This window comes from Engystomops pustulosus, chromosome 9, assembly GCF_040894005.1.
Source record: "Engystomops pustulosus chromosome 9, aEngPut4.maternal, whole genome shotgun sequence".
Taxonomy (NCBI): Eukaryota; Metazoa; Chordata; class Amphibia; order Anura; family Leptodactylidae; genus Engystomops; species Engystomops pustulosus.
The window spans coordinates 67,799,021-67,823,213 of record NC_092419.1 but is presented as its reverse complement, the minus strand read 5'-3'; the positions used below and the strand labels follow the sequence as shown (position 1 = coordinate 67,823,213).

At 45.6% G+C, this 24,193-nt stretch overlaps 88 pseudogenes; all 88 read left to right on the top strand.

Annotated features, from left to right (window-relative positions):
* Nucleotides 1–286: 286 nt before the first annotated feature.
* On the top strand, nt 287–405 carry LOC140090219 (5S ribosomal RNA; annotated as a pseudogene).
* A 70-nt stretch (nt 406–475) lies between these two features.
* On the top strand, nt 476–594 carry LOC140100380 (5S ribosomal RNA; annotated as a pseudogene).
* A 70-nt stretch (nt 595–664) lies between these two features.
* LOC140080690 (5S ribosomal RNA) lies at nt 665–783 on the top strand (annotated as a pseudogene).
* Nucleotides 784–1,034: 251 nt separating this feature from the next.
* On the top strand, nt 1,035–1,153 carry LOC140100379 (5S ribosomal RNA; annotated as a pseudogene).
* Nucleotides 1,154–1,404: 251 nt separating this feature from the next.
* On the top strand, nt 1,405–1,523 carry LOC140100377 (5S ribosomal RNA; annotated as a pseudogene).
* A 70-nt stretch (nt 1,524–1,593) lies between these two features.
* LOC140080689 (5S ribosomal RNA) lies at nt 1,594–1,712 on the top strand (annotated as a pseudogene).
* Nucleotides 1,713–1,963: 251 nt separating this feature from the next.
* Nucleotides 1,964–2,082, top strand: LOC140100376 (5S ribosomal RNA; annotated as a pseudogene).
* A 251-nt stretch (nt 2,083–2,333) lies between these two features.
* LOC140100374 (5S ribosomal RNA) lies at nt 2,334–2,452 on the top strand (annotated as a pseudogene).
* Nucleotides 2,453–2,522: 70 nt separating this feature from the next.
* On the top strand, nt 2,523–2,641 carry LOC140080688 (5S ribosomal RNA; annotated as a pseudogene).
* A 251-nt stretch (nt 2,642–2,892) lies between these two features.
* LOC140100373 (5S ribosomal RNA) lies at nt 2,893–3,011 on the top strand (annotated as a pseudogene).
* A 251-nt stretch (nt 3,012–3,262) lies between these two features.
* Nucleotides 3,263–3,381, top strand: LOC140100372 (5S ribosomal RNA; annotated as a pseudogene).
* Nucleotides 3,382–3,451: 70 nt separating this feature from the next.
* On the top strand, nt 3,452–3,570 carry LOC140080686 (5S ribosomal RNA; annotated as a pseudogene).
* A 251-nt stretch (nt 3,571–3,821) lies between these two features.
* On the top strand, nt 3,822–3,940 carry LOC140100371 (5S ribosomal RNA; annotated as a pseudogene).
* A 432-nt stretch (nt 3,941–4,372) lies between these two features.
* Nucleotides 4,373–4,491, top strand: LOC140100370 (5S ribosomal RNA; annotated as a pseudogene).
* A 70-nt stretch (nt 4,492–4,561) lies between these two features.
* On the top strand, nt 4,562–4,680 carry LOC140080685 (5S ribosomal RNA; annotated as a pseudogene).
* A 251-nt stretch (nt 4,681–4,931) lies between these two features.
* LOC140100369 (5S ribosomal RNA) lies at nt 4,932–5,050 on the top strand (annotated as a pseudogene).
* Nucleotides 5,051–5,301: 251 nt separating this feature from the next.
* LOC140100368 (5S ribosomal RNA) lies at nt 5,302–5,420 on the top strand (annotated as a pseudogene).
* A 70-nt stretch (nt 5,421–5,490) lies between these two features.
* Nucleotides 5,491–5,609, top strand: LOC140080684 (5S ribosomal RNA; annotated as a pseudogene).
* Nucleotides 5,610–5,860: 251 nt separating this feature from the next.
* On the top strand, nt 5,861–5,979 carry LOC140100367 (5S ribosomal RNA; annotated as a pseudogene).
* A 432-nt stretch (nt 5,980–6,411) lies between these two features.
* On the top strand, nt 6,412–6,530 carry LOC140100365 (5S ribosomal RNA; annotated as a pseudogene).
* Nucleotides 6,531–6,781: 251 nt separating this feature from the next.
* On the top strand, nt 6,782–6,900 carry LOC140100363 (5S ribosomal RNA; annotated as a pseudogene).
* Nucleotides 6,901–6,970: 70 nt separating this feature from the next.
* LOC140083381 (5S ribosomal RNA) lies at nt 6,971–7,089 on the top strand (annotated as a pseudogene).
* A 251-nt stretch (nt 7,090–7,340) lies between these two features.
* LOC140100362 (5S ribosomal RNA) lies at nt 7,341–7,459 on the top strand (annotated as a pseudogene).
* Nucleotides 7,460–7,891: 432 nt separating this feature from the next.
* On the top strand, nt 7,892–8,010 carry LOC140078434 (5S ribosomal RNA; annotated as a pseudogene).
* Nucleotides 8,011–8,080: 70 nt separating this feature from the next.
* LOC140095776 (5S ribosomal RNA) lies at nt 8,081–8,199 on the top strand (annotated as a pseudogene).
* Nucleotides 8,200–8,269: 70 nt separating this feature from the next.
* LOC140080683 (5S ribosomal RNA) lies at nt 8,270–8,388 on the top strand (annotated as a pseudogene).
* Nucleotides 8,389–8,458: 70 nt separating this feature from the next.
* Nucleotides 8,459–8,577, top strand: LOC140085271 (5S ribosomal RNA; annotated as a pseudogene).
* A 70-nt stretch (nt 8,578–8,647) lies between these two features.
* On the top strand, nt 8,648–8,766 carry LOC140100361 (5S ribosomal RNA; annotated as a pseudogene).
* A 70-nt stretch (nt 8,767–8,836) lies between these two features.
* On the top strand, nt 8,837–8,955 carry LOC140078444 (5S ribosomal RNA; annotated as a pseudogene).
* A 70-nt stretch (nt 8,956–9,025) lies between these two features.
* On the top strand, nt 9,026–9,144 carry LOC140100360 (5S ribosomal RNA; annotated as a pseudogene).
* A 70-nt stretch (nt 9,145–9,214) lies between these two features.
* LOC140093357 (5S ribosomal RNA) lies at nt 9,215–9,333 on the top strand (annotated as a pseudogene).
* A 70-nt stretch (nt 9,334–9,403) lies between these two features.
* Nucleotides 9,404–9,522, top strand: LOC140100358 (5S ribosomal RNA; annotated as a pseudogene).
* Nucleotides 9,523–9,592: 70 nt separating this feature from the next.
* LOC140092966 (5S ribosomal RNA) lies at nt 9,593–9,711 on the top strand (annotated as a pseudogene).
* A 448-nt stretch (nt 9,712–10,159) lies between these two features.
* On the top strand, nt 10,160–10,278 carry LOC140090218 (5S ribosomal RNA; annotated as a pseudogene).
* Nucleotides 10,279–10,348: 70 nt separating this feature from the next.
* LOC140100357 (5S ribosomal RNA) lies at nt 10,349–10,467 on the top strand (annotated as a pseudogene).
* A 70-nt stretch (nt 10,468–10,537) lies between these two features.
* LOC140095234 (5S ribosomal RNA) lies at nt 10,538–10,655 on the top strand (annotated as a pseudogene).
* A 251-nt stretch (nt 10,656–10,906) lies between these two features.
* On the top strand, nt 10,907–11,025 carry LOC140100356 (5S ribosomal RNA; annotated as a pseudogene).
* Nucleotides 11,026–11,276: 251 nt separating this feature from the next.
* LOC140080682 (5S ribosomal RNA) lies at nt 11,277–11,395 on the top strand (annotated as a pseudogene).
* Nucleotides 11,396–11,646: 251 nt separating this feature from the next.
* On the top strand, nt 11,647–11,765 carry LOC140100355 (5S ribosomal RNA; annotated as a pseudogene).
* A 621-nt stretch (nt 11,766–12,386) lies between these two features.
* LOC140100354 (5S ribosomal RNA) lies at nt 12,387–12,505 on the top strand (annotated as a pseudogene).
* A 70-nt stretch (nt 12,506–12,575) lies between these two features.
* On the top strand, nt 12,576–12,694 carry LOC140092898 (5S ribosomal RNA; annotated as a pseudogene).
* Nucleotides 12,695–12,764: 70 nt separating this feature from the next.
* LOC140100351 (5S ribosomal RNA) lies at nt 12,765–12,883 on the top strand (annotated as a pseudogene).
* A 251-nt stretch (nt 12,884–13,134) lies between these two features.
* On the top strand, nt 13,135–13,253 carry LOC140083287 (5S ribosomal RNA; annotated as a pseudogene).
* Nucleotides 13,254–13,323: 70 nt separating this feature from the next.
* Nucleotides 13,324–13,442, top strand: LOC140097339 (5S ribosomal RNA; annotated as a pseudogene).
* Nucleotides 13,443–13,512: 70 nt separating this feature from the next.
* On the top strand, nt 13,513–13,631 carry LOC140080681 (5S ribosomal RNA; annotated as a pseudogene).
* Nucleotides 13,632–13,701: 70 nt separating this feature from the next.
* LOC140085270 (5S ribosomal RNA) lies at nt 13,702–13,820 on the top strand (annotated as a pseudogene).
* Nucleotides 13,821–13,890: 70 nt separating this feature from the next.
* Nucleotides 13,891–14,009, top strand: LOC140100350 (5S ribosomal RNA; annotated as a pseudogene).
* A 70-nt stretch (nt 14,010–14,079) lies between these two features.
* LOC140082379 (5S ribosomal RNA) lies at nt 14,080–14,198 on the top strand (annotated as a pseudogene).
* Nucleotides 14,199–14,268: 70 nt separating this feature from the next.
* On the top strand, nt 14,269–14,387 carry LOC140100349 (5S ribosomal RNA; annotated as a pseudogene).
* A 70-nt stretch (nt 14,388–14,457) lies between these two features.
* LOC140093356 (5S ribosomal RNA) lies at nt 14,458–14,576 on the top strand (annotated as a pseudogene).
* A 70-nt stretch (nt 14,577–14,646) lies between these two features.
* On the top strand, nt 14,647–14,765 carry LOC140096093 (5S ribosomal RNA; annotated as a pseudogene).
* A 448-nt stretch (nt 14,766–15,213) lies between these two features.
* On the top strand, nt 15,214–15,332 carry LOC140084326 (5S ribosomal RNA; annotated as a pseudogene).
* A 70-nt stretch (nt 15,333–15,402) lies between these two features.
* LOC140100348 (5S ribosomal RNA) lies at nt 15,403–15,521 on the top strand (annotated as a pseudogene).
* A 70-nt stretch (nt 15,522–15,591) lies between these two features.
* On the top strand, nt 15,592–15,710 carry LOC140100347 (5S ribosomal RNA; annotated as a pseudogene).
* A 70-nt stretch (nt 15,711–15,780) lies between these two features.
* Nucleotides 15,781–15,899, top strand: LOC140082378 (5S ribosomal RNA; annotated as a pseudogene).
* A 448-nt stretch (nt 15,900–16,347) lies between these two features.
* On the top strand, nt 16,348–16,466 carry LOC140092554 (5S ribosomal RNA; annotated as a pseudogene).
* Nucleotides 16,467–16,536: 70 nt separating this feature from the next.
* LOC140086047 (5S ribosomal RNA) lies at nt 16,537–16,655 on the top strand (annotated as a pseudogene).
* A 70-nt stretch (nt 16,656–16,725) lies between these two features.
* On the top strand, nt 16,726–16,844 carry LOC140080680 (5S ribosomal RNA; annotated as a pseudogene).
* Nucleotides 16,845–17,095: 251 nt separating this feature from the next.
* Nucleotides 17,096–17,214, top strand: LOC140100346 (5S ribosomal RNA; annotated as a pseudogene).
* A 251-nt stretch (nt 17,215–17,465) lies between these two features.
* Nucleotides 17,466–17,584, top strand: LOC140100345 (5S ribosomal RNA; annotated as a pseudogene).
* A 70-nt stretch (nt 17,585–17,654) lies between these two features.
* Nucleotides 17,655–17,773, top strand: LOC140080679 (5S ribosomal RNA; annotated as a pseudogene).
* Nucleotides 17,774–18,024: 251 nt separating this feature from the next.
* Nucleotides 18,025–18,143, top strand: LOC140083286 (5S ribosomal RNA; annotated as a pseudogene).
* A 70-nt stretch (nt 18,144–18,213) lies between these two features.
* Nucleotides 18,214–18,332, top strand: LOC140097337 (5S ribosomal RNA; annotated as a pseudogene).
* A 70-nt stretch (nt 18,333–18,402) lies between these two features.
* Nucleotides 18,403–18,521, top strand: LOC140095615 (5S ribosomal RNA; annotated as a pseudogene).
* Nucleotides 18,522–18,780: 259 nt separating this feature from the next.
* LOC140092553 (5S ribosomal RNA) lies at nt 18,781–18,899 on the top strand (annotated as a pseudogene).
* Nucleotides 18,900–18,969: 70 nt separating this feature from the next.
* Nucleotides 18,970–19,088, top strand: LOC140086046 (5S ribosomal RNA; annotated as a pseudogene).
* Nucleotides 19,089–19,158: 70 nt separating this feature from the next.
* On the top strand, nt 19,159–19,277 carry LOC140080678 (5S ribosomal RNA; annotated as a pseudogene).
* Nucleotides 19,278–19,528: 251 nt separating this feature from the next.
* LOC140100344 (5S ribosomal RNA) lies at nt 19,529–19,647 on the top strand (annotated as a pseudogene).
* Nucleotides 19,648–19,898: 251 nt separating this feature from the next.
* Nucleotides 19,899–20,017, top strand: LOC140100343 (5S ribosomal RNA; annotated as a pseudogene).
* A 70-nt stretch (nt 20,018–20,087) lies between these two features.
* Nucleotides 20,088–20,206, top strand: LOC140080677 (5S ribosomal RNA; annotated as a pseudogene).
* Nucleotides 20,207–20,457: 251 nt separating this feature from the next.
* LOC140083285 (5S ribosomal RNA) lies at nt 20,458–20,576 on the top strand (annotated as a pseudogene).
* Nucleotides 20,577–20,646: 70 nt separating this feature from the next.
* LOC140097336 (5S ribosomal RNA) lies at nt 20,647–20,765 on the top strand (annotated as a pseudogene).
* A 70-nt stretch (nt 20,766–20,835) lies between these two features.
* Nucleotides 20,836–20,954, top strand: LOC140080675 (5S ribosomal RNA; annotated as a pseudogene).
* A 70-nt stretch (nt 20,955–21,024) lies between these two features.
* On the top strand, nt 21,025–21,143 carry LOC140085269 (5S ribosomal RNA; annotated as a pseudogene).
* A 70-nt stretch (nt 21,144–21,213) lies between these two features.
* LOC140086218 (5S ribosomal RNA) lies at nt 21,214–21,332 on the top strand (annotated as a pseudogene).
* Nucleotides 21,333–21,402: 70 nt separating this feature from the next.
* On the top strand, nt 21,403–21,521 carry LOC140082376 (5S ribosomal RNA; annotated as a pseudogene).
* Nucleotides 21,522–21,589: 68 nt separating this feature from the next.
* LOC140100341 (5S ribosomal RNA) lies at nt 21,590–21,708 on the top strand (annotated as a pseudogene).
* A 70-nt stretch (nt 21,709–21,778) lies between these two features.
* Nucleotides 21,779–21,897, top strand: LOC140093355 (5S ribosomal RNA; annotated as a pseudogene).
* A 70-nt stretch (nt 21,898–21,967) lies between these two features.
* On the top strand, nt 21,968–22,086 carry LOC140096092 (5S ribosomal RNA; annotated as a pseudogene).
* Nucleotides 22,087–22,534: 448 nt separating this feature from the next.
* Nucleotides 22,535–22,653, top strand: LOC140084325 (5S ribosomal RNA; annotated as a pseudogene).
* Nucleotides 22,654–22,723: 70 nt separating this feature from the next.
* Nucleotides 22,724–22,842, top strand: LOC140100339 (5S ribosomal RNA; annotated as a pseudogene).
* Nucleotides 22,843–22,912: 70 nt separating this feature from the next.
* On the top strand, nt 22,913–23,031 carry LOC140100338 (5S ribosomal RNA; annotated as a pseudogene).
* A 70-nt stretch (nt 23,032–23,101) lies between these two features.
* Nucleotides 23,102–23,220, top strand: LOC140082375 (5S ribosomal RNA; annotated as a pseudogene).
* A 70-nt stretch (nt 23,221–23,290) lies between these two features.
* LOC140100337 (5S ribosomal RNA) lies at nt 23,291–23,409 on the top strand (annotated as a pseudogene).
* Nucleotides 23,410–23,479: 70 nt separating this feature from the next.
* On the top strand, nt 23,480–23,598 carry LOC140093354 (5S ribosomal RNA; annotated as a pseudogene).
* A 70-nt stretch (nt 23,599–23,668) lies between these two features.
* On the top strand, nt 23,669–23,787 carry LOC140100336 (5S ribosomal RNA; annotated as a pseudogene).
* A 70-nt stretch (nt 23,788–23,857) lies between these two features.
* Nucleotides 23,858–23,976, top strand: LOC140100335 (5S ribosomal RNA; annotated as a pseudogene).
* Nucleotides 23,977–24,048: 72 nt separating this feature from the next.
* On the top strand, nt 24,049–24,167 carry LOC140094747 (5S ribosomal RNA; annotated as a pseudogene).
* Nucleotides 24,168–24,193: the final 26 nt, after the last annotated feature.

Sequence of the window (24,193 nt, the reverse complement as noted above, 5' to 3'; positions counted from 1 at the left end):
GGCTGGGAATCCCAAGTTCTATTGACCTTTTTGAACCTGAAAATTGTGTTAGTTTCTCTATGAGATAGTAAAAGAAGGTTCAAATTGAACAGCTGCTGTCAACGGCCATTCTAAGCTGAATGCGCGTGCTCTTGTCGGATCACAGCAGCGATGCAGCTTAAGGCTTGGCAAGTACCAGCATGGGAGACTGGCTGCGAATCCCAAGTTCCGTTGACCTTTTTGAACCTGAAAATTGTGTTAGTTTCTCTATGAGATAGTAAAAGAAGGTTCAAACTGAACAGCTGCTGTCAACGGCCATTCTAAGCTGAATGTGCTTGCTCTCGTCAGATCGCAGCATCAATGCAGCTTAAGGCTTGGCAAGTACCAGCATGGGAGACTGGCTGGGAATCCCAAGTTCCGTTGACCTTTTTGAACCTGAAAATTGTGTTAGTTTCTCTATGAGATAGTAAAAGAAGGTTCAAATTGAACAGCTGCTGTCAACGGCCATTCTAAGCTGAATGTGCCTGCTCTCGTCAGATCGCAGCAGCAATGCAGCTTAAGGCTTGGCAAGTACCAGCATGGGAGACTGGCTGGGAATCCCAAGTTCCGTTGACCTTTTTGAACCTGAAAATTGTGTTAGTTTCTCTATGAGATAGTAAAAGAAAGTAGAAATTAGGCAGCTGCTGTCAACGGCCATTCTAAGCTGAATGTGCCTGCTCTCGTCAGATCGCAGCAGCAATGCAGCTTAAGGCTTGGCAAGTACCAGCATGGGAGACTGGCTGGGAATCCCAAGTTCTGTTGACCTTTTTGAACCTGAAAATTGTGTTAGTTTCTCTATGAGATAGTAAAAGAAGGTTCAAATTGAACAGCTGCTGTCAACGGCCATTCTAAGCTGAATGTGCCTGCTCTCATCAGATCGCAGCAGCTTAAGGCTTGGCAAGTACCAGCATGGGAGACTGGCTGGGAATCCCAAGTTCCGTTGACCTTTTTGAACCTGAAAATTGTGTTAGTTTCTCTATGAGATAGTAAAAGAAGGTTCAAACTGAACAGCTGCTGTCAACGGCCATTCTAAGCTGAATGTGCCTGCTCTCGTCAGATCGCAGCAGCAATGCAGCTTAAGGCTTGGCAAGTACCAGCATGGGAGACTGGCTGGGAATCCCAAGTTCCGTTGACCTTTTTGAACCTGAAAATTGTGTTAGTTTCTCTATGAGATAGTAAAAGAAGGTTCAAATTGAACAGCTGCTGTCAACAGCCATTCTAAGCTGAATGTGCCTGCTCTCGTCAGATCGCAGCAGCTTAAGGCTTGGCAAGTACCAGCATGGGAGACTGGCTGGGAATCCCAAGTTCCGTTGACCTTTTTGAACCTGAAAATTGTGTTAGTTTCTCTATGAGATAGTAAAAGAAGGTTCAAATTGAACAGCTGCTGTCAACGGCCATTCTAAGCTGAATGTGCCTGCTCTCGTCAGATCGCAGCAGCAATGCAGCTTAAGGCTTGGCAAGTACCAGCATGGGAGACTGGCTGGGAATCCCAAGTTCCGTTGACCTTTTTGAACCTGAAAATTGTGTTAGTTTCTCTATGAGATAGTAAAAGAAAGTAGAAATTAGGCAGCTGCTGTCAACGGCCATTCTAAGCTGAATGTGCCTGCTCTCGTCAGATCGCAGCAGCAATGCAGCTTAAGGCTTGGCAAGTACCAGCATGGGAGACTGGCTGGGAATCCCAAGTTCTGTTGACCTTTTTGAACCTGAAAATTGTGTTAGTTTCTCTATGAGATAGTAAAAGAAGGTTCAAATTGAACAGCTGCTGTCAACGGCCATTCTAAGCTGAATGTGCCTGCTCTCATCAGATCGCAGCAGCTTAAGGCTTGGCAAGTACCAGCATGGGAGACTGGCTGGGAATCCCAAGTTCCGTTGACCTTTTTGAACCTGAAAATTGTGTTAGTTTCTCTATGAGATAGTAAAAGAAGGTTCAAACTGAACAGCTGCTGTCAACGGCCATTCTAAGCTGAATGTGCCTGCTCTCGTCAGATCGCAGCAGCAATGCAGCTTAAGGCTTGGCAAGTACCAGCATGGGAGACTGGCTGGGAATCCCAAGTTCCGTTGACCTTTTTGAACCTGAAAATTGTGTTAGTTTCTCTATGAGATAGTAAAAGAAGGTTCAAATTGAACAGCTGCTGTCAACAGCCATTCTAAGCTGAATGTGCCTGCTCTCGTCAGATCGCAGCAGCTTAAGGCTTGGCAAGTACCAGCATGGGAGACTGGCTGGGAATCCCAAGTTCCGTTGACCTTTTTGAACCTGAAAATTGTGTTAGTTTCTCTATGAGATAGTAAAAGAAGGTTCAAATTGAACAGCTGCTGTCAACGGCCATTCTAAGCTGAATGTGCCTGCTCTCGTCAGATCGCAGCAGCAATGCAGCTTAAGGCTTGGCAAGTACCAGCATGGGAGACTGGCTGGGAATCCCAAGTTCCGTTGACCTTTTTGAACCTGAAAATTGTGTTAGTTTCTCTATGAGATAGTAAAAGAAAGTAGAAATTAGGCAGCTGCTGTCAACGGCCATTCTAAGCTGAATGTGCCTGCTCTCGTCAGATCGCAGCAGCAATGCAGCTTAAGGCTTGGCAAGTACCAGCATGGGAGACTGGCTGGGAATCCCAAGTTCTGTTGACCTTTTTGAACCTGAAAATTGTGTTAGTTTCTCTATGAGATAGTAAAAGAAGGTTCAAATTGAACAGCTGCTGTCAACGGCCATTCTAAGCTGAATGTGCCTGCTCTCATCAGATCGCAGCAGCTTAAGGCTTGGCAAGTACCAGCATGGGAGACTGGCTGGGAATCCCAAGTTCCGTTGACCTTTTTGAACCTGAAAATTGTGTTAGTTTCTCTATGAGATAGTAAAAGAAGGTTCAAACTGAACAGCTGCTGTCAACGGCCATTCTAAGCTGAATGTGCCTGCTCTCGTCAGATCGCAGCAGCAATGCAGCTTAAGGCTTGGCAAGTACCAGCATGGGAGACTGGCTGGGAATCCCAAGTTCCGTTGACCTTTTTGAACCTGAAAATTGTGTTAGTTTCTCTATGAGATAGTAAAAGAAGGTTCAAATTGAACAGCTGCTGTCAACAGCCATTCTAAGCTGAATGTGCCTGCTCTCGTCAGATCGCAGCAGCTTAAGGCTTGGCAAGTACCAGCATGGGAGACTGGCTGGGAATCCCAAGTTCCGTTGACCTTTTTGAACCTGAAAATTGTGTTAGTTTCTCTATGAGATAGTAAAAGAAGGTTCAAATTGAACAGCTGCTGTCAACGGCCATTCTAAGCTGAATGTGCCTGCTCTCGTCAGATCGCAGCAGCAATGCAGCTTAAGGCTTGGCAAGTACCAGCATGGGAGACTGGCTGGGAATCCCAAGTTCCGTTGACCTTTTTGAACCTGAAAATTGTGTTAGTTTCTCTATGAGATAGTAAAAGAAAGTAGAAATTAGGCAGCTGCTGTCAACGGCCATTCTAAGCTGAATGTGCCTGCTCTCGTCAGATCGCAGCAGCAATGCAGCTTAAGGCTTGGCAAGTACCAGCATGGGAGACTGGCTGGGAATCCCAAGTTCTGTTGACCTTTTTGAACCTTAAAATTGTGTTAGTTTCTCTATGAGATAGTAAAAGAAGGTTCAAATTGAACAGCTGCTGTCAACGGCCATTCTAAGCTGAATGTGCCTGCTCTCATCAGATCGCAGCAGCTTAAGGCTTGGCAAGTACCAGCATGGGAGACTGGCTGGGAATCCCAAGTTCCGTTGACCTTTTTGAACCTGAAAATTGTGTTAGTTACTCTATGAGATAGTAAAAGAAGGTTCAAACTGAACAGCTGCTGTCAACGGCCATTCTAAGCTGAATGTGCCTGCTCTCGTCAGATCGCAGCAGCAATGCAGCTTAAGGCTTGGCAAGTACCAGCATGGGAGACTGGCTGGGAATCCCAAGTTCCGTTGACCTTTTTGAACCTGAAAATTGTGTTAGTTTCTCTATGAGATAGTAAAAGAAGGTTCAAATTGAACAGCTGCTGTCAACAGCCATTCTAAGCTGAATGTGCCTGCTCTCGTCAGATCGCAGCAGCTTAAGGCTTGGCAAGTACCAGCATGGGAGACTGGCTGGGAATCCCAAGTTCCGTTGACCTTTTTGAACCTGAAAATTGTGTTAGTTTCTCTATGAGATAGTAAAAGAAGGTTCAAATTGAACAGCTGCTGTCAACAGCCATTCTAAGCTGAATGTGCCTGCTCTCGTCAGATCGCAGCAGCTTAAGGCTTGGCAAGTACCAGCATGGGAGACTGGCTGGGAATCCCAAGTTCCGTTGACCTTTTTGAACCTGAAAATTGTGTTAGTTTCTCTATGAGATAGTAAAAGAAGGTTCAAATTGAACAGCTGCTGTCAACGGCCATTCTAAGCTGAATGTGCCTGCTCTCGTCAGATCGCAGCAGCAATGCAGCTTAAGGCTTGGCAAGTACCAGCATGGGAGACTGGCTGGGAATCCCAAGTTCCGTTGACCTTTTTGAACCTGAAAATTGTGTTAGTTTCTCTATGAGATAGTAAAAGAAAGTAGAAATTAGGCAGCTGCTGTCAACGGCCATTCTAAGCTGAATGTGCCTGCTCTCGTCAGATCGCAGCAGCAATGCAGCTTAAGGCTTGGCAAGTACCAGCATGGGAGACTGGCTGGGAATCCCAAGTTCTGTTGACCTTTTTGAACCTGAAAATTGTGTTAGTTTCTCTATGAGATAGTAAAAGAAGGTTCAAATTGAACAGCTGCTGTCAACGGCCATTCTAAGCTGAATGTGCCTGCTCTCATCAGATCGCAGCAGCTTAAGGCTTGGCAAGTACCAGCATGGGAGACTGGCTGGGAATCCCAAGTTCCGTTGACCTTTTTGAACCTGAAAATTGTGTTAGTTTCTCTATGAGATAGTAAAAGAAGGTTCAAACTGAACAGCTGCTGTCAACGGCCATTCTAAGCTGAATGTGCCTGCTCTCGTCAGATCGCAGCAGCAATGCAGCTTAAGGCTTGGCAAGTACCAGCATGGGAGACTGGCTGGGAATCCCAAGTTCCGTTGACCTTTTTGAACCTGAAAATTGTGTTAGTTTCTCTATGAGATAGTAAAAGAAGGTTCAAATTGAACAGCTGCTGTCAACAGCCATTCTAAGCTGAATGTGCCTGCTCTCGTCAGATCGCAGCAGCTTAAGGCTTGGCAAGTACCAGCATGGGAGACTGGCTGGGAATCCCAAGTTCCGTTGACCTTTTTGAACCTGAAAATTGTGTTAGTTTCTCTATGAGATAGTAAAAGAAGGTTCAAATTGAACAGCTCCTGTCAACGGCCATTCTAAGCTGAATGTGCCTGCTCTCGTCAGATCGCAGCAGCAATGCAGCTTAAGGCTTGGCAAGTACCAGCATGGGAGACTGGCTGGGAATCCCAAGTTCCGTTGACCTTTTTGAACCTGAAAATTGTGTTAGTTTCTCTATGAGATAGTAAAAGAAAGTAGAAATTAGGCAGCTGCTGTCAACGGCCATTCTAAGCTGAATGTGCCTGCTCTCGTCAGATCGCAGCAGCAATGCAGCTTAAGGCTTGGCAAGTACCAGCATGGGAGACTGGCTGGGAATCCCAAGTTCTGTTGACCTTTTTGAACCTTAAAATTGTGTTAGTTTCTCTATGAGATAGTAAAAGAAGGTTCAAATTGAACAGCTGCTGTCAACGGCCATTCTAAGCTGAATGTGCCTGCTCTCATCAGATCGCAGCAGCTTAAGGCTTGGCAAGTACCAGCATGGGAGACTGGCTGGGAATCCCAAGTTCCGTTGACCTTTTTGAACCTGAAAATTGTGTTAGTTACTCTATGAGATAGTAAAAGAAGGTTCAAACTGAACAGCTGCTGTCAACGGCCATTCTAAGCTGAATGTGCCTGCTCTCGTCAGATCGCAGCAGCAATGCAGCTTAAGGCTTGGCAAGTACCAGCATGGGAGACTGGCTGGGAATCCCAAGTTCCGTTGACCTTTTTGAACCTGAAAATTGTGTTAGTTTCTCTATGAGATAGTAAAAGAAGGTTCAAATTGAACAGCTGCTGTCAACAGCCATTCTAAGCTGAATGTGCCTGCTCTCGTCAGATCGCAGCAGCTTAAGGCTTGGCAAGTACCAGCATGGGAGACTGGCTGGGAATCCCAAGTTCCGTTGACCTTTTTGAACCTGAAAATTGTGTTAGTTTCTCTATGAGATAGTAAAAGAAGGTTCAAATTGAACAGCTGCTGTCAACAGCCATTCTAAGCTGAATGTGCCTGCTCTCGTCAGATCGCAGCAGCTTAAGGCTTGGCAAGTACCAGCATGGGAGACTGGCTGGGAATCCCAAGTTCCGTTGACCTTTTTGAACCTGAAAATTGTGTTAGTTTCTCTATGAGATAGTAAAAGAAGGTTCAAACTGAACAGCTGCTGTCAACGGCCATTCTAAGCTGAATGTGCCTGCTCTCGTCAGATCGCAGCAGCAATGCAGCTTAAGGCTTGGCAAGTACCAGCATGGGAGACTGGCTGGGAATCCCAAGTTCCGTTGACCTTTTTGAACCTGAAAATTGTGTTAGTTTCTCTATGAGATAGTAAAAGAAGGTTCAAATTGAACAGCTGCTGTCAACAGCCATTCTAAGCTGAATGTGCCTGCTCTCGTCAGATCGCAGCAGCTTAAGGCTTGGCAAGTACCAGCATGGGAGACTGGCTGGGAATCCCAAGTTCCGTTGACCTTTTTGAACCTGAAAATTGTGTTAGTTTCTCTATGAGATAGTAAAAGAAGGTTCAAATTGAACAGCTGCTGTCAACGGCCATTCTAAGCTGAATGTGCCTGCTCTCGTCAGATCGCAGCAGCAATGCAGCTTAAGGCTTGGCAAGTACCAGCATGGGAGACTGGCTGGGAATCCCAAGTTCCGTTGACCTTTTTGAACCTGAAAATTGTGTTAGTTTCTCTATGAGATAGTAAAAGAAAGTAGAAATTAGGCAGCTGCTGTCAACGGCCATTCTAAGCTGAATGTGCCTGCTCTCGTCAGATCGCAGCAGCAATGCAGCTTAAGGCTTGGCAAGTACCAGCATGGGAGACTGGCTGGGAATCCCAGGTTCTGTTGACCTTTTTGAACCTGAAAATTGTGTTAGTTTCTCTATGAGATAGTAAAAGAAGGTTCAAATTGAACAGCTGCTGTCAACGGCCATTCTAAGCTGAATGTGCCTGCTCTCATCAGATCGCAGCAGCTTAAGGCTTGGCAAGTACCAGCATGGGAGACTGGCTGGGAATCCCAAGTTCCGTTGACCTTTTTGAACCTGAAAATTGTGTTAGTTTCTCTATGAGATAGTAAAAGAAGGTTCAAACTGAACAGCTGCTGTCAACGGCCATTCTAAGCTGAATGTGCCTGCTCTCGTCAGATCGCAGCAGCAATGCAGCTTAAGGCTTGGCAAGTACCAGCATGGGAGACTGGCTGGGAATCCCAAGTTCCGTTGACCTTTTTGAACCTGAAAATTGTGTTAGTTTCTCTATGAGATAGTAAAAGAAGGTTCAAATTGAACAGCTGCTGTCAACAGCCATTCTAAGCTGAATGTGCCTGCTCTCGTCAGATCGCAGCAGCTTAAGGCTTGGCAAGTACCAGCATGGGAGACTGGCTGGGAATCCCAAGTTCCGTTGACCTTTTTGAACCTGAAAATTGTGTTAGTTTCTCTATGAGATAGTAAAAGAAGGTTCAAATTGAACAGCTGCTGTCAACAGCCATTCTAAGCTGAATGTGCCTGCTCTCGTCAGATCGCAGCAGCTTAAGGCTTGGCAAGTACCAGCATGGGAGACTGGCTGGGAATCCCAAGTTCCGTTGACCTTTTTGAACCTGAAAATTGTGTTAGTTTCTCTATGAGATAGTAAAAGAAGGTTCAAATTGAACAGCTGCTGTCAACGGCCATTCTAAGCTGAATGTGCCTGCTCTCGTCAGATCGCAGTAGCAATGCAGCTTAAGGCTTGGCAAGTACCAGCATGGGAGACTGGCTGGGAATCCCAAGTTCCGTTGACCTTTTTGAACCTGAAAATTGTGTTAGTTTCTCTATGGGATAGTAAAAGAAGGTTCAAATTGAACAGCTGCTTTCAACGGCCATTCTAAGCTGAATGTGCCTGCTCTCGTCAGATCGCAGCAGCAATGCAGCTTAAGGCTTGGCAAGTACCAGCATGGGAGACTGGCTGGAAATCCCAAGTTCTGTTGACCTTTTTGAATCTGAAAATTGTGTTAGTTTTTCTATGAGATAGTAAAAGAAAGTTCAAATTGAACAGCTGCTGTCAACGGCCATTCTAAGCTGAATGTGCCTGCTCTCGTCAGATCGCAGCAGCAATGCAGCTTAAGGCTTGGCAAGTACCAGCATGGGAGACTGGCTGGGAATCCCAAGTTCTGTTGACCTTTTTGAACCTGAAAATTGTGTTAGTTTCTCTATGAGATAGTAAAAGAAGGTTCAAATTGAACAGCTGCTGTCAACGGCCATTCTAAGCTGAATGTGCCTGCTCTCGTCAGATCGCAGCAACAATGCAGCTTAAGGCTTGGCAAGTACAAGCATGGGAGACTGGCTGGGAATCCCAAGTTCCGTTGACCTTTTTGAACCTGAAAATTGTTAGTTTCTCTGTCAAAGATGGTAAAAGAAGGTTCAAATTGAACAGCTGCTGTCAACGGCCATTCTAAGCTGAATGTGCCTGCTCTCGTCAGATCGCAGCAGCAATGCAGCTTAAGGCTTGGCAAGTACCAGCATGGGAGACTGGCTGGGAATCCCAAGTTCCGTTGACCTTTTTGAACCTGAAAATTGTGTTAGTTTCTCTATGAGATAGTAAAAGAAGGTTCAAATTGAACAGCTGCTGTCAACGGCCATTCTAAGCTAAATGTGCCTGCTCTCATCAGATCGCAGCAGCAATGTAGCTTAAGGCTTGGCAAGTACCAGCATGGGAGACTGGCTGGGAATCCCAAGTTCCGTTGACCTTTTTGAACCTGAAAATTGTGTTAGTTTCTCTATGAGATAGTAAAAGAAGGTTCAAATTGAACAGCTGCTGTCAACGGCCATTCTAAGCTGAATGTGCCTGCTCTCGTCAGATCGCAGCAGCAATGCAGCTTAAGGCTTGGCAAGTACCAGCATGGGAGACTGGCTGGGAATCCCAAGTTCCGTTGACCTTTTTGAACCTGAAAATTGTTAGTTTCTCTGTCAAAGATGGTAAAAGAAGGTTCAAATTGAACAGCTGCTGTCAACGGCCATTCTAAGCTGAATGTGCCTGCTCTCGTCAGATCGCAACAGCAATGTAGCTTAAGGCTTGGCAAGTACCAGCATGGGAGACTGGCTGGGAATCCCAAGTTCCGTTGACCTTTTTGAACCTGAAAATTGTGTTAGTTTCTCTATGAGATAGTAAAAGAAGGTTCAAACTGAACCGCTGCTGTCAACGGCCATTCTAAGCTGAATGTGCCTGCTCTCGTCAGATCGCAGCAGCAATGCAGCTTAAGGCTTGGCAAGTACCAGCATGGGAGACTGGCTGGGAATCCCAAGTTCCGTTGACCTTTTTGAACCTGAAAATTGTGTTAGTTTCTCTATGAGATAGTAAAAGAAGGTTCAAATTGAACAGCTGCTGTCAACGGCCATTCTAAGCTGAATGTGCCTGCTCTCGTCAGATCGCAGCAGCAATGCAGCTTAAGGCTTGGCAAGTAACAGCATGGGAGACTGGCTGGGAATCCCAAGTTCTGTTGACCTTTTTGAACCTGAAAATTGTGTTAGTTTCTCTATGAGATAGTAAAAGAAGGTTCAAATTGAACAGCTGCTGTCAACGGCCATTCTAAGCTGAATGTGCCTGCTCTCGTCAGATCGCAGCAGCATTGCAGCTTAAGGCTTGGCAAGTACCAGCATGGGAGACTGGCTGGGAATCCCAAGTTCTATTGACCTTTTTGAACCTGAAAATTGTGTTAGTTTCTCTATGAGATAGTAAAAGAAGGTTCAAATTGAAAAGCTGCTGTCAACGGCCATTCTAAGCTGAATGCGCGTGCTCTTGTCGGATCACAGCAGCGATGCAGCTTAAGGCTTGGCAAGTACCAGCATGGGAGACTGGCTGCGAATCCCAAGTTCCGTTGACCTTTTTGAACCTGAAAATTGTGTTAGTTTCTCTATGAGATAGTAAAAGAAGGTTCAAACTGAACAGCTGCTGTCAACGGCCATTCTAAGCTGAATGTGCTTGCTCTCGTCAGATCGCAGCATCAATGCAGCTTAAGGCTTGGCAAGTACCAGCATGGGAGACTGGCTGGGAATCCCAAGTTCCGTTGACCTTTTTGAACCTGAAAATTGTGTTAGTTTCTCTATGAGATAGTAAAAGAAGGTTCAAATTGAACAGCTGCTGTCAACGGCCATTCTAAGCTGAATGTGCCTGCTCTCGTCAGATCGCAGCAGCAATGCAGCTTAAGGCTTGGCAAGTACCAGCATGGGAGACTGGCTGGGAATCCCAAGTTCCGTTGACCTTTTTGAACCTGAAAATTGTGTTAGTTTCTCTATGAGATAGTAAAAGAAAGTAGAAATTAGGCAGCTGCTGTCAACGGCCATTCTAAGCTGAATGTGCCTGCTCTCGTCAGATCGCAGCAGCATGCAGCTTAAGGCTTGGCAAGTACCAGCATGGGAGACTGGCTGGGAATCCCAAGTTCTGTTGACCTTTTTGAACCTGAAAATTGTGTTAGTTTCTCTATGAGATAGTAAAAGAAGGTTCAAATTGAACAGCTGCTGTCAACGGCCATTCTAAGCTGAATGTGCCTGCTCTCATCAGATCGCAGCAGCTTAAGGCTTGGCAAGTACCAGCATGGGAGACTGGCTGGGAATCCCAAGTTCCGTTGACCTTTTTGAACCTGAAAATTGTGTTAGTTTCTCTATGAGATAGTAAAAGAAGGTTCAAACTGAACAGCTGCTGTCAACGGCCATTCTAAGCTGAATGTGCCTGCTCTCGTCAGATCGCAGCAGCAATGCAGCTTAAGGCTTGGCAAGTACCAGCATGGGAGACTGGCTGGGAATCCCAAGTTCCGTTGACCTTTTTGAACCTGAAAATTGTGTTAGTTTCTCTATGAGATAGTAAAAGAAGGTTCAAATTGAACAGCTGCTGTCAACAGCCATTCTAAGCTGAATGTGCCTGCTCTCGTCAGATCGCAGCAGCTTAAGGCTTGGCAAGTACCAGCATGGGAGACTGGCTGGGAATCCCAAGTTCCGTTGACCTTTTTGAACCTGAAAATTGTGTTAGTTTCTCTATGAGATAGTAAAAGAAAGTAGAAATTAGGCAGCTGCTGTCAACGGCCATTCTAAGCTGAATGTGCCTGCTCTCGTCAGATCGCAGCAGCAATGCAGCTTAAGGCTTGGCAAGTACCAGCATGGGAGACTGGCTGGGAATCCCAAGTTCTGTTGACCTTTTTGAACCTGAAAATTGTGTTAGTTTCTCTATGAGATAGTAAAAGAAGGTTCAAATTGAACAGCTGCTGTCAACGGCCATTCTAAGCTGAATGTGCCTGCTCTCATCAGATCGCAGCAGCTTAAGGCTTGGCAAGTACCAGCATGGGAGACTGGCTGGGAATCCCAAGTTCCGTTGACCTTTTTGAACCTGAAAATTGTGTTAGTTTCTCTATGAGATAGTAAAAGAAGGTTCAAACTGAAAAGCTGCTGTCAACGGCCATTCTAAGCTGAATGTGCCTGCTCTCGTCAGATCGCAGCAGCAATGCAGCTTAAGGCTTGGCAAGTACCAGCATGGGAGACTGGCTGGGAATCCCAAGTTCCGTTGACCTTTTTGAACCTGAAAATTGTGTTAGTTTCTCTATGAGATAGTAAAAGAAGGTTCAAATTGAACAGCTGCTGTCAACAGCCATTCTAAGCTGAATGTGCCTGCTCTCGTCAGATCGCAGCAGCTTAAGGCTTGGCAAGTACCAGCATGGGAGACTGGCTGGGAATCCCAAGTTCCGTTGACCTTTTTGAACCTGAAAATTGTGTTAGTTTCTCTATGAGATAGTAAAAGAAGGTTCAAATTGAACAGCTGCTGTCAACAGCCATTCTAAGCTGAATGTGCCTGCTCTCGTCAGATCGCAGCAGCTTAAGGCTTGGCAAGTACCAGCATGGGAGACTGGCTGGGAATCCCAAGTTCCGTTGACCTTTTTGAACCTGAAAATTGTGTTAGTTTCTCTATGAGATAGTAAAAGAAGGTTCAAATTGAACAGCTGCTGTCAACGGCCATTCTAAGCTGAATGTGCCTGCTCTCGTCAGATCGCAACAGCACTGTAGCTTAAGGCTTGGCAAGTACCAGCATGGGAGACTGGCTGGGAATCCCAAGTTCCGTTGACCTTTTTGAACCTGAAAATTGTGTTAGTTTCTCTATGAGATAGTAAAAGAAGGTTCAAACTGAACCGCTGCTGTCAACGGCCATTCTAAGCTGAATGTGCCTGCTCTCGTCAGATCGCAGCAGCAATGCAGCTTAAGGCTTGGCAAGTACCAGCATGGGAGACTGGCTGGGAATCCCAAGTTCCGTTGACCTTTTTGAACCTGAAAATTGTGTTAGTTTCTCTATGAGATAGTAAAAGAAGGTTCAAATTGAACAGCTGCTGTCAACGGCCATTCTAAGCTGAATGTGCCTGCTCTCGTCAGATCGCAGCAGCAATGCAGCTTAAGGCTTGGCAAGTAACAGCATGGGAGACTGGCTGGGAATCCCAAGTTCTGTTGACCTTTTTGAACCTGAAAATTGTGTTAGTTTCTCTATGAGATAGTAAAAGAAGGTTCAAATTGAACAGCTGCTGTCAACGGCCATTCTAAGCTGAATGTGCCTGCTCTCGTCAGATCGCAGCAGCAATGCAGCTTAAGGCTTGGCAAGTACCAGCATGGGAGACTGGCTGGGAATCCCAAGTTCCGTTGACCTTTTTGAACCTGAAAATTGTGTTAGTTTCTCTATGAGATAGTAAAAGAAGGTTCAAATTGAACAGCTGCTGTCAACAGCCATTCTAAGCTGAATGTGCCTGCTCTCGTCAGATCGCAGCAGCTTAAGGCTTGGCAAGTACCAGCATGGGAGACTGGCTGGGAATCCCAAGTTCCGTTGACCTTTTTGAACCTGAAAATTGTGTTAGTTTCTCTATGAGATAGTAAAAGAAGGTTCAAATTGAACAGCTGCTGTCAACGGCTATTCTAAGCTGAATGTGCCTGCTCTCGTCAGATCGCAGTAGCAATGCAGCTTAAGGCTTGGCAAGTACCAGCATGGGAGACTGGCTGGGAATCCCAAGTTCCGTTGACCTTTTTGAACCTGAAAATTGTGTTAGTTTCTCTATGGGATAGTAAAAGAAGGTTCAAATTGAACAGCTGCTGTCAACGGCCATTCTAAGCTGAATGTGCCTGCTCTCGTCAGATCGCAGCAGCAATGCAGCTTAAGGCTTGGCAAGTACCAGCATGGGAGACTGGCTGTAAATCCCAAGTTCTGTTGACCTTTTTGAATCTGAAAATTGTGTTAGTTTTTCTATGAGATAGTAAAAGAAAGTTCAAATTGAACAGCTGCTGTCAACGGCCATTCTAAGCTGAATGTGCCTGCTCTCGTCAGATCGCAGCAGCAATGCAGCTTAAGGCTTGGCAAGTACCAGCATGGGAGACTGGCTGGGAATCCCAAGTTCTGTTGACCTTTTTGAACCTGAAAATTGTGTTAGTTTCTCTATGAGATAGTAAAAGAAGGTTCAAATTGAACAGCTGCTGTCAACGGCCATTCTAAGCTGAATGTGCCTGCTCTCGTCAGATCGCAGCAACAATGCAGCTTAAGGCTTGGCAAGTACAAGCATGGGAGACTGGCTGGGAATCCCAAGTTCCGTTGACCCTTTTGAACCTGAAAATTGTTAGTTTCTCTGTCAAAGATGGTAAAAGAAGGTTCAAATTGAACAGCTGCTGTCAACGGCCATTCTAAGCTGAATGTGCCTGCTCTCGTCAGATCGCAGCAGCAATGCAGCTTAAGGCTTGGCAAGTACCAGCATGGGAGACTGGCTGGGAATCCCAAGTTCCGTTGACCTTTTTGAACCTGAAAATTGTGTTAGTTTCTCTATGAGATAGTAAAAGAAGGTTCAAATTGAACAGCTGCTGTCAACGGCCATTCTAAGCTGAATGTGCCTGCTCTCATCAGATCGCAGCAGCAATGTAGCTTAAGGCTTGGCAAGTACCAGCATGGGAGACTGGCTGGGAATCCCAAGTTCCGTTGACCTTTTTGAACCTGAAAATTGTGTTAGTTTCTCTATGAGATAGTAAAAGAAGGTTCAAATTGAACAGCTGCTGTCAACGGCCATTCTAAGCTGAATGTGCCTGCTCTCGTCAGATCGCAGCAGCAATGCAGCTTAAGGCTTGGCAAGTACCAGCATGGGAGACTGGCTGGGAATCCCAAGTTCCGTTGACCTTTTTGAACCTGAAAATTGTTAGTTTCTCTGTCAAAGATGGTAAAAGAAGGTTCAAATTGAACAGCTGCTGTCAACGGCCATTCTAAGCTGAATGTGCCTGCTCTCGTCAGATCGCAACAGCAATGTAGCTTAAGGCTTGGCAAGTACCAGCATGGGAGACTGGCTGGGAATCCCAAGTTCCGTTGACCTTTTTGAACCTGAAAATTGTGTTAGTTTCTCTATGAGATAGTAAAAGAAGGTTCAAATTGAACAGCTGCTGTCAACGGCCATTCTAAGCTGAATGTGCCTGCTCTCGTCAGATCGCAGCAGCAATGCAGCTTAAGGCTTGGCAAGTAACAGCATGGGAGACTGGCTGGGAATCTCAAGTTCTGTTGACCTTTTTGAACCTGAAAATTGTGTTAGTTTCTCTATGAGATAGTAAAAGAAGGTTCAAATTGAACAGCTGCTGTCAACGGCCATTCTAAGCTGAATGTGCCTGCTCTCGTCAGATCGCAGCAGCATTGCAGCTTAAGGCTTGGCAAGTACCAGCATGGGAGACTGGCTGGGAATCCCAAGTTCTATTGACCTTTTTGAACCTGAAAATTGTGTTAGTTTCTCTATGAGATAGTAAAAGAAGGTTCAAATTGAACAGCTGCTGTCAACGGCCATTCTAAGCTGAATGCGCGTGCTCTTGTCGGATCACAGCAGCGATGCAGCTTAAGGCTTGGCAAGTACCAGCATGGGAGACTGGCTGCGAATCCCAAGTTCCGTTGACCTTTTTGAACCTGAAAATTGTGTTAGTTTCTCTATGAGATAGTAAAAGAAGGTTCAAACTGAACAGCTGCTGTCAACGGCCATTCTAAGCTGAATGTGCCTGCTCTCGTCAGATCGCAGCATCAATGCAGCTTAAGGCTTGGCAAGTACCAGCATGGGAGACTGGCTGGGAATCCCAAGTTCCGTTGACCTTTTTGAACCTGAAAATTGTGTTAGTTTCTCTATGAGATAGTAAAAGAAGGTTCAAATTGAACAGCTGCTGTCAACGGCCATTCTAAGCTGAATGTGCCTGCTCTCGTCAGATCGCAGCAGCAATGCAGCTTAAGGCTTGGCAAGTACCAGCATGGGAGACTGGCTGGGAATCCCAAGTTCCGTTGACCTTTTTGAACCTGAAAATTGTTAGTTTCTCTGTCAAAGATGGTAAAAGAAGGTTCAAATTGAACAGCTGCTGTCAACGGCCATTCTAAGCTGAATGTGCCTGCTCTCGTCAGATCGCAGCAGCAATGCAGCTTAAGGCTTGGCAAGTACCAGCATGGGAGACTGGCTGGGAATCCCAAGTTCCGTTGACCTTTTTGAACCTGAAAATTGTGTTAGTTTCTCTATGAGATAGTAAAAGAAGGTTCAAATTGAACAGCTGCTGTCAACGGCCATTCTAAGCTGAATGTGCCTGCTCTCATCAGATCGCAGCAGCAATGTAGCTTAAGGCTTGGCAAGTACCAGCATGGGAGACTGGCTGGGAATCCCAAGTTCCGTTGACCTTTTTGAACCTGAAAATTGTGTTAGTTTCTCTATGAGATAGTAAAAGAAGGTTCAAATTGAACAGCTGCTGTCAACGGCCATTCTAAGCTGAATGTGCCTGCTCTCGTCAGATCGCAGCAGCATTGCAGCTTAAGGCTTGGCAAGTACCAGCATGGGAGACTGGCTGGGAATCCCAAGTTCTATTGCCCTTTTTGAACCTGAAAATTGTGTTAGTTTCTCTATGAGATAGTAAAAGAAGGTTCAAATTGAACAGCTGCTGTCAACGGCCATTCTAAGCTGAATGCGCGTGCTCTTGTCGGATCACAGCAGCGATGCAGCTTAAGGCTTGGCAAGTACCAGCATGGGAGACTGGCTGCGAATCCCAAGTTCCGTTGACCTTTTTGAACCTGAAAATTGTGTTAGTTTCTCTATGAGATAGTAAAAGAAGGTTCAAACTGAACAGCTGCTGTCAACGGCCATTCTAAGCTGAATGTGCCTGCTCTCGTCAGATCGCTGCATCAATGCAGCTTAAGGCTTGGCAAGTACCAGCATGGGAGACTGGCTGGGAATCCCAAGTTCCGTTGACCTTTTTGAACCTGAAAATTGTGTTAGTTTCTCTATGAGATAGTAAAAGAAGGTTCAAATTGAACAGCTGCTGTCAACGGCCATTCTAAGCTGAATGTGCCTGCTCTCGTCAGATCGCAGCAGCAATGCAGCTTAAGGCTTGGCAAGTACCAGCACGGGAGACTGGCTGGGAATCCCAAGTTCCGTTGACCTTTTTGAACCTGAAAATTGTGTTAGTTTCTCTATGAGATAGTAAAAGAAAGTAGAAATTAGGCAGCTGCTGTCAACGGCCATTCTAAGCTGAATGTGCCTGCTCTCGTCAGATCGCAGCAGCAATGCAGCTTAAGGCTTGGCAAGTACCAGCATGGGAGACTGGCTGGGAATCCCAAGTTCTGTTGACCTTTTTGAACCTGAAAATTGTGTTAGTTTCTCTATGAGATAGTAAAAGAAGGTTCAAATTGAACAGCTGCTGTCAACGGCCATTCTAAGCTGAATGTGCCTGCTCTCATCAGATCGCAGCAGCTTAAGGCTTGGCAAGTACCAGCATGGGAGACTGGCTGGGAATCCCAAGTTCCGTTGACCTTTTTGAACCTGAAAATTGTGTTAGTTTCTCTATGAGATAGTAAAAGAAGGTTCAAACTGAACAGCTGCTGTCAACGGCCATTCTAAGCTGAATGTGCCTGCTCTCGTCAGATCGCAGCAGCAATGCAGCTTAAGGCTTGGCAAGTACCAGCATGGGAGACTGGCTGGGAATCCCAAGTTCCGTTGACCTTTTTGAACCTGAAAATTGTGTTAGTTTCTCTATGAGATAGTAAAAGAAGGTTCAAATTGAACAGCTGCTGTCAACAGCCATTCTAAGCTGAATGTGCCTGCTCTCGTCAGATCGCAGCAGCTTAAGGCTTGGCAAGTACCAGCATGGGAGACTGGCTGGGAATCCCAAGTTCCGTTGACCTTTTTGAACCTGAAAATTGTGTTAGTTTCTCTATGAGATAGTAAAAGAAGGTTCAAATTGAACAGCTGCTGTCAACGGCCATTCTAAGCTGAATGTGCCTGCTCTCGTCAGATCGCAGCAGCAATGCAGCTTAAGGCTTGGCAAGTACCAGCATGGGAGACTGGCTGGGAATCCCAAGTTCCGTTGACCTTTTTGAACCTGAAAATTGTGTTAGTTTCTCTATGAGATAGTAAAAGAAAGTAGAAATTAGGCAGCTGCTGTCAACGGCCATTCTAAGCTGAATGTGCCTGCTCTCGTCAGATCGCAGCAGCAATGCAGCTTAAGGCTTGGCAAGTACCAGCATGGGAGACTGGCTGGGAATCCCAAGTTCTGTTGACCTTTTTGAACCTGAAAATTGTGTTAGTTTCTCTATGAGATAGTAAAAGAAGGTTCAAATTGAACAGCTGCTGTCAACAGCCATTCTAAGCTGAATGTGCCTGCTCTCGTCAGATCGCAGCAGCTTAAGGCTTGGCAAGTACCAGCATGGGAGACTGGCTGGGAATCCCAAGTTCCGTTGACCTTTTTGAACCTGAAAATTGTGTTAGTTTCTCTATGAGATAGTAAAAGAAGGTTCAAATTGAACAGCTGCTGTCAACGGCTATTCTAAGCTGAATGTGCCTGCTCTCGTCAGATCGCAGTAGCAATGCAGCTTAAGGCTTGGCAAGTACCAGCATGGGAGACTGGCTGGGAATCCCAAGTTCCGTTGACCTTTTTGAACCTGAAAATTGTGTTAGTTTCTCTATGGGATAGTAAAAGAAGGTTCAAATTGAACAGCTGCTGTCAACGGCCATTCTAAGCTGAATGTGCCTGCTCTCGTCAGATCGCAGCAGCAATGCAGCTTAAGGCTTGGCAAGTACCAGCATGGGAGACTGGCTGTAAATCCCAAGTTCTGTTGACCTTTTTGAATCTGAAAATTGTGTTAGTTTTTCTATGAGATAGTAAAAGAAAGTTCAAATTGAACAGCTGCTGTCAACGGCCATTCTAAGCTGAATGTGCCTGCTCTCGTCAGATCGCAGCAGCAATGCAGCTTAAGGCTTGGCAAGTACCAGCATGGGAGACTGGCTGGGAATCCCAAGTTCTATTGCCCTTTTTGAACCTGAAAATTGTGTTAGTTTCTCTATGAGATAGTAAAAGAAGGTTCAAATTGAACAGCTGCTGTCAACGGCCATTCTAAGCTGAATGCGCGTGCTCTTGTCGGATCACAGCAGCGATGCAGCTTAAGGCTTGGCAAGTACCAGCATGGGAGACTGGCTGCGAATCCCAAGTTCCGTTGACCTTTTTGAACCTGAAAATTGTGTTAGTTTCTCTATGAGATAGTAAAAGAAGGTTCAAACTGAACAGCTGCTGTCAACGGCCATTCTAAGCTGAATGTGCCTGCTCTCGTCAGATCGCTGCATCAATGCAGCTTAAGGCTTGGCAAGTACCAGCATGGGAGACTGGCTGGGAATCCCAAGTTCCGTTGACCTTTTTGAACCTGAAAATTGTGTTAGTTTCTCTATGAGATAGTAAAAGAAGGTTCAAATTGAACAGCTGCTGTCAACGGCCATTCTAAGCTGAATGTGCCTGCTCTCGTCAGATCGCAGCAGCAATGCAGCTTAAGGCTTGGCAAGTACCAGCACGGGAGACTGGCTGGGAATCCCAAGTTCCGTTGACCTTTTTGAACCTGAAAATTGTGTTAGTTTCTCTATGAGATAGTAAAAGAAAGTAGAAATTAGGCAGCTGCTGTCAACGGCCATTCTAAGCTGAATGTGCCTGCTCTCGTCAGATCGCAGCAGCAATGCAGCTTAAGGCTTGGCAAGTACCAGCATGGGAGACTGGCTGGGAATCCCAAGTTCTGTTGACCTTTTTGAACCTGAAAATTGTGTTAGTTTCTCTATGAGATAGTAAAAGAAGGTTCAAATTGAACAGCTGCTGTCAACGGCCATTCTAAGCTGAATGTGCCTGCTCTCATCAGATCGCAGCAGCTTAAGGCTTGGCAAGTACCAGCATGGGAGACTGGCTGGGAATCCCAAGTTCCGTTGACCTTTTTGAACCTGAAAATTGTGTTAGTTTCTCTATGAGATAGTAAAAGAAGGTTCAAACTGAACAGCTGCTGTCAACGGCCATTCTAAGCTGAATGTGCCTGCTCTCGTCAGATCGCAGCAGCAATGCAGCTTAAGGCTTGGCAAGTACCAGCATGGGAGACTGGCTGGGAATCCCAAGTTCCGTTGACCTTTTTGAACCTGAAAATTGTGTTAGTTTCTCTATGAGATAGTAAAAGAAGGTTCAAATTGAACAGCTGCTGTCAACAGCCATTCTAAGCTGAATGTGCCTGCTCTCGTCAGATCGCAGCAGCTTAAGGCTTGGCAAGTACCAGCATGGGAGACTGGCTGGGAATCCCAAGTTCCGTTGACCTTTTTGAACCTGAAAATTGTGTTAGTTTCTCTATGAGATAGTAAAAGAAGGTTCAAATTGAACAGCTGCTGTCAACGGCCATTCTAAGCTGAATGTGCCTGCTCTCGTCAGATCGCAGCAGCAATGCAGCTTAAGGCTTGGCAAGTACCAGCATGGGAGACTGGCTGGGAATCCCAAGTTCCGTTGACCTTTTTGAACCTGAAAATTGTGTTAGTTTCTCTATGAGATAGTAAAAGAAAGTAGAAATTAGGCAGCTGCTGTCAACGGCCATTCTAAGCTGAATGTGCCTGCTCTCGTCAGATCGCAGCAGCAATGCAGCTTAAGGCTTGGCAAGTACCAGCATGGGAGACTGGCTGGGAATCCCAAGTTCTGTTGACCTTTTTGAACCTGAAAATTGTGTTAGTTTCTCTATGAGATAGTAAAAGAAGGTTCAAATTGAACAGCTGCTGTCAACAGCCATTCTAAGCTGAATGTGCCTGCTCTCGTCAGATCGCAGCAGCTTAAGGCTTGGCAAGTACCAGCATGGGAGACTGGCTGGGAATCCCAAGTTCCGTTGACCTTTTTGAACCTGAAAATTGTGTTAGTTTCTCTATGAGATAGTAAAAGAAGGTTCAAATTGAACAGCTGCTGTCAACGGCTATTCTAAGCTGAATGTGCCTGCTCTCGTCAGATCGCAGTAGCAATGCAGCTTAAGGCTTGGCAAGTACCAGCATGGGAGACTGGCTGGGAATCCCAAGTTCCGTTGACCTTTTTGAACCTGAAAATTGTGTTAGTTTCTCTATGGGATAGTAAAAGAAGGTTCAAATTGAACAGCTGCTGTCAACGGCCATTCTAAGCTGAATGTGCCTGCTCTCGTCAGATCGCAGCAGCAATGCAGCTTAAGGCTTGGCAAGTACCAGCATGGGAGACTGGCTGTAAATCCCAAGTTCTGTTGACCTTTTTGAATCTGAAAATTGTGTTAGTTTTTCTATGAGATAGTAAAAGAAAGTTCAAATTGAACAGCTGCTGTCAACGGCCATTCTAAGCTGAATGTGCCTGCTCTCGTCAGATCGCAGCAGCAATGCAGCTTAAGGCTTGGCAAGTACCAGCATGGGAGACTGGCTGGGAATCCCAAGTTCTGTTGACCTTTTTGAACCTGAAAATTGTGTTAGTTTCTCTATGAGATAGTAAAAGAAGGTTCAAATTGAACAGCTGCTGTCAACGGCCATTCTAAGCTGAATGTGCCTGCTCTCGTCAGATCGCAGCAACAATGCAGCTTAAGGCTTGGCAAGTACAAGCATGGGAGACTGGCTGGGAATCCCAAGTTCCGTTGACCCTTTTGAACCTGAAAATTGTTAGTTTCTCTGTCAAAGATGGTAAAAGAAGGTTCAAATTGAACAGCTGCTGTCAACGGCCATTCTAAGCTGAATGTGCCTGCTCTCGTCAGATCGCAGCAGCAATGCAGCTTAAGGCTTGGCAAGTACAAGCATGGGAGACTGGCTGGGAATCCCAAGTTCCGTTGACCTTTTTGAACCTGAAAATTGTGTTAGTTTCTCTATGAGATAGTAAAAGAAGGTTCAAATTGAACAGCTGCTGTCAACGGCCATTCTAAGCTGAATGTGCCTGCTCTCATCAGATCGCAGCAGCAATGTAGCTTAAGGCTTGGCAAGTACCAGCATGGGAGACTGGCTGGGAATCCCAAGTTCCGTTGACCTTTTTGAACCTGAAAATTGTTAGTTTCTCTATGAGATAGTAAAAGAAGGTTCAAATTGAACAGCTGCTGTCAACGGCCATTCTAAGCTGAATGTGCCTGCTCTCGTCAGATCGCAGCAGCAATGCAGCTTAAGGCTTGGCAAGTACCAGCATGGGAGACTGGCTGGGAATCCCAAGTTCCGTTGACCTTTTTGAACCTGAAAATTGTTAGTTTCTCTGTCAAAGATGGTAAAAGAAGGTTCAAATTGAACAGCTGCTGTCAACGGCCATTCTAAGCTGAATGTGCCTGCTCTCGTCAGATCGCAACAGCAATGTAGCTTAAGGCTTGGCAAGTACCAGCATGGGAGACTGGCTGGGAATCCCAAGTTCCGTTGACCTTTTTGAACCTGAAAATTGTGTTAGTTTCTCTATGAGATAGTAAAAGAAGGTTCAAATTGAACAGCTGCTGTCAACGGCCATTCTAAGCTGAATGTGCCTGCTCTCGTCAGATCGCAGCAGCAATGCAGCTTAAGGCTTGGCAAGTAACAGCATGGGAGACTGGCTGGGAATCTCAAGTTCTGTTGACCTTTTTGAACCTGAAAATTGTGTTAGTTTCTCTATGAGATAGTAAAAGAAGGTTCAAATTGAACAGCTGCTGTCAACGGCCATTCTAAGCTGAATGTGCCTGCTCTCGTCAGATCGCAGCAGCATTGCAGCTTAAGGCTTGGCAAGTACCAGCATGGGAGACTGGCTGGGAATCCCAAGTTCTATTGACCTTTTTGAACCTGAAAATTGTGTTAGTTTCTCTATGAGATAGTAAAAGAAGGTTCAAATTGAACAGCTGCTGTCAACGGCCATTCTAAGCTGAATGCGCGTGCTCTTGTCGGATCACAGCAGCGATGCAGCTTAAGGCTTGGCAAGTACCAGCATGGGAGACTGGCTGCGAATCCCAAGTTCCGTTGACCTTTTTGAACCTGAAAATTGTGTTAGTTTCTCTATGAGATAGTAAAAGAAGGTTCAAACTGAACAGCTGCTGTCAACGGCCATTCTAAGCTGAATGTGCCTGCTCTCGTCAGATCGCAGCATCAATGCAGCTTAAGGCTTGGCAAGTACCAGCATGGGAGACTGGCTGGGAATCCCAAGTTCCGTTGACCTTTTTGAACCTGAAAATTGTGTTAGTTTCTCTATGAGATAGTAAAAGAAGGTTCAAATTGAACAGCTGCTGTCAACGGCCATTCTAAGCTGAATGTGCCTGCTCTCGTCAGATCGCAGCAGCAATGCAGCTTAAGGCTTGGCAAGTACCAGCATGGGAGACTGGCTGGGAATCCCAAGTTCCGTTGACCTTTTTGAACCTGAAAATTGTTAGTTTCTCTGTCAAAGATGGTAAAAGAAGGTTCAAATTGAACAGCTGCTGTCAACGGCCATTCTAAGCTGAATGTGCCTGCTCTCGTCAGATCGCAGCAGCAATGCAGCTTAAGGCTTGGCAAGTACCAGCATGGGAGACTGGCTGGGAATCCCAAGTTCCGTTGACCTTTTTGAACCTGAAAATTGTGTTAGTTTCTCTATGAGATAGTAAAAGAAGGTTCAAATTGAACAGCTGCTGTCAACGGCCATTCTAAGCTGAATGTGCCTGCTCTCATCAGATCGCAGCAGCAATGTAGCTTAAGGCTTGGCAAGTACCAGCATGGGAGACTGGCTGGGAATCCCAAGTTCCGTTGACCTTTTTGAACCTGAAAATTGTGTTAGTTTCTCTATGAGATAGTAAAAGAAGGTTCAAATTGAACAGCTGCTGTCAACGGCCATTCTAAGCTGAATGTGCCTGCTCTCGTCAGATCGCAGCAGCAATGCAGCTTAAGGCTTGGCAAGTACCAGCATGGGAGACTGGCTGGGAATCCCAAGTTCCGTTGACCTTTTTGAACCTGAAAATTGTTAGTTTCTCTGTCAAAGATGGTAAAAGAAGGTTCAAATTGAACAGCTGCTGTCAACGGCCATTCTAAGCTGAATGTGCCTGCTCTCGTCAGATCGCAACAGCAATGTAGCTTAAGGCTTGGCAAGTACCAGCATGGGAGACTGGCTGGGAATCCCAAGTTCCGTTGACCTTTTTGAACCTGAAAATTGTGTTAGTTTCTCTATGAGATAGTAAAAGAAGGTTCAAACTGAACAGCTGCTGTCAACGGCCATTCTAAGCTGAATGTGCCTGCTCTCGTCAGATCGCAGCAGCAATGCAGCTTAAGGCTTGGCAAGTACCAGCATGGGAGACTGGCTGGGAATCCCAAGTTCCGTTGACCTTTTTGAACCTGAAAATTGTGTTAGTTTCTCTATGAGATAGTAAAAGAAGGTTCAAATTGAACAGCTGCTGTCAACGGCCATTCTAAGCTGAATGTGCCTGCTCTCGTCAGATCGCAGCAGCAATGCAGCTTAAGGCTTGGCAAGTACCAGCATGGGAGACTGGCTGGGAATCCCAAGTTCCGTTGACCTTTTTGAACCTGAAAATTGTGTTAGTTTCTCTGTCAAAGATGGTAAAAGAAGGTTCAAATTGAACAGCTGCTGTCAACGGCCATTCTAAGCTGAATATGCCTGCTCTCGTCAGATCGCAACAGCAATGTAGCTTAAGGCTTGGCAAGTACCAGCATGGGAGACTGGCTGGGAATCCCAAGTTCCGTTGACCTTTTTGAACCTGAAAATTGTGTTAGT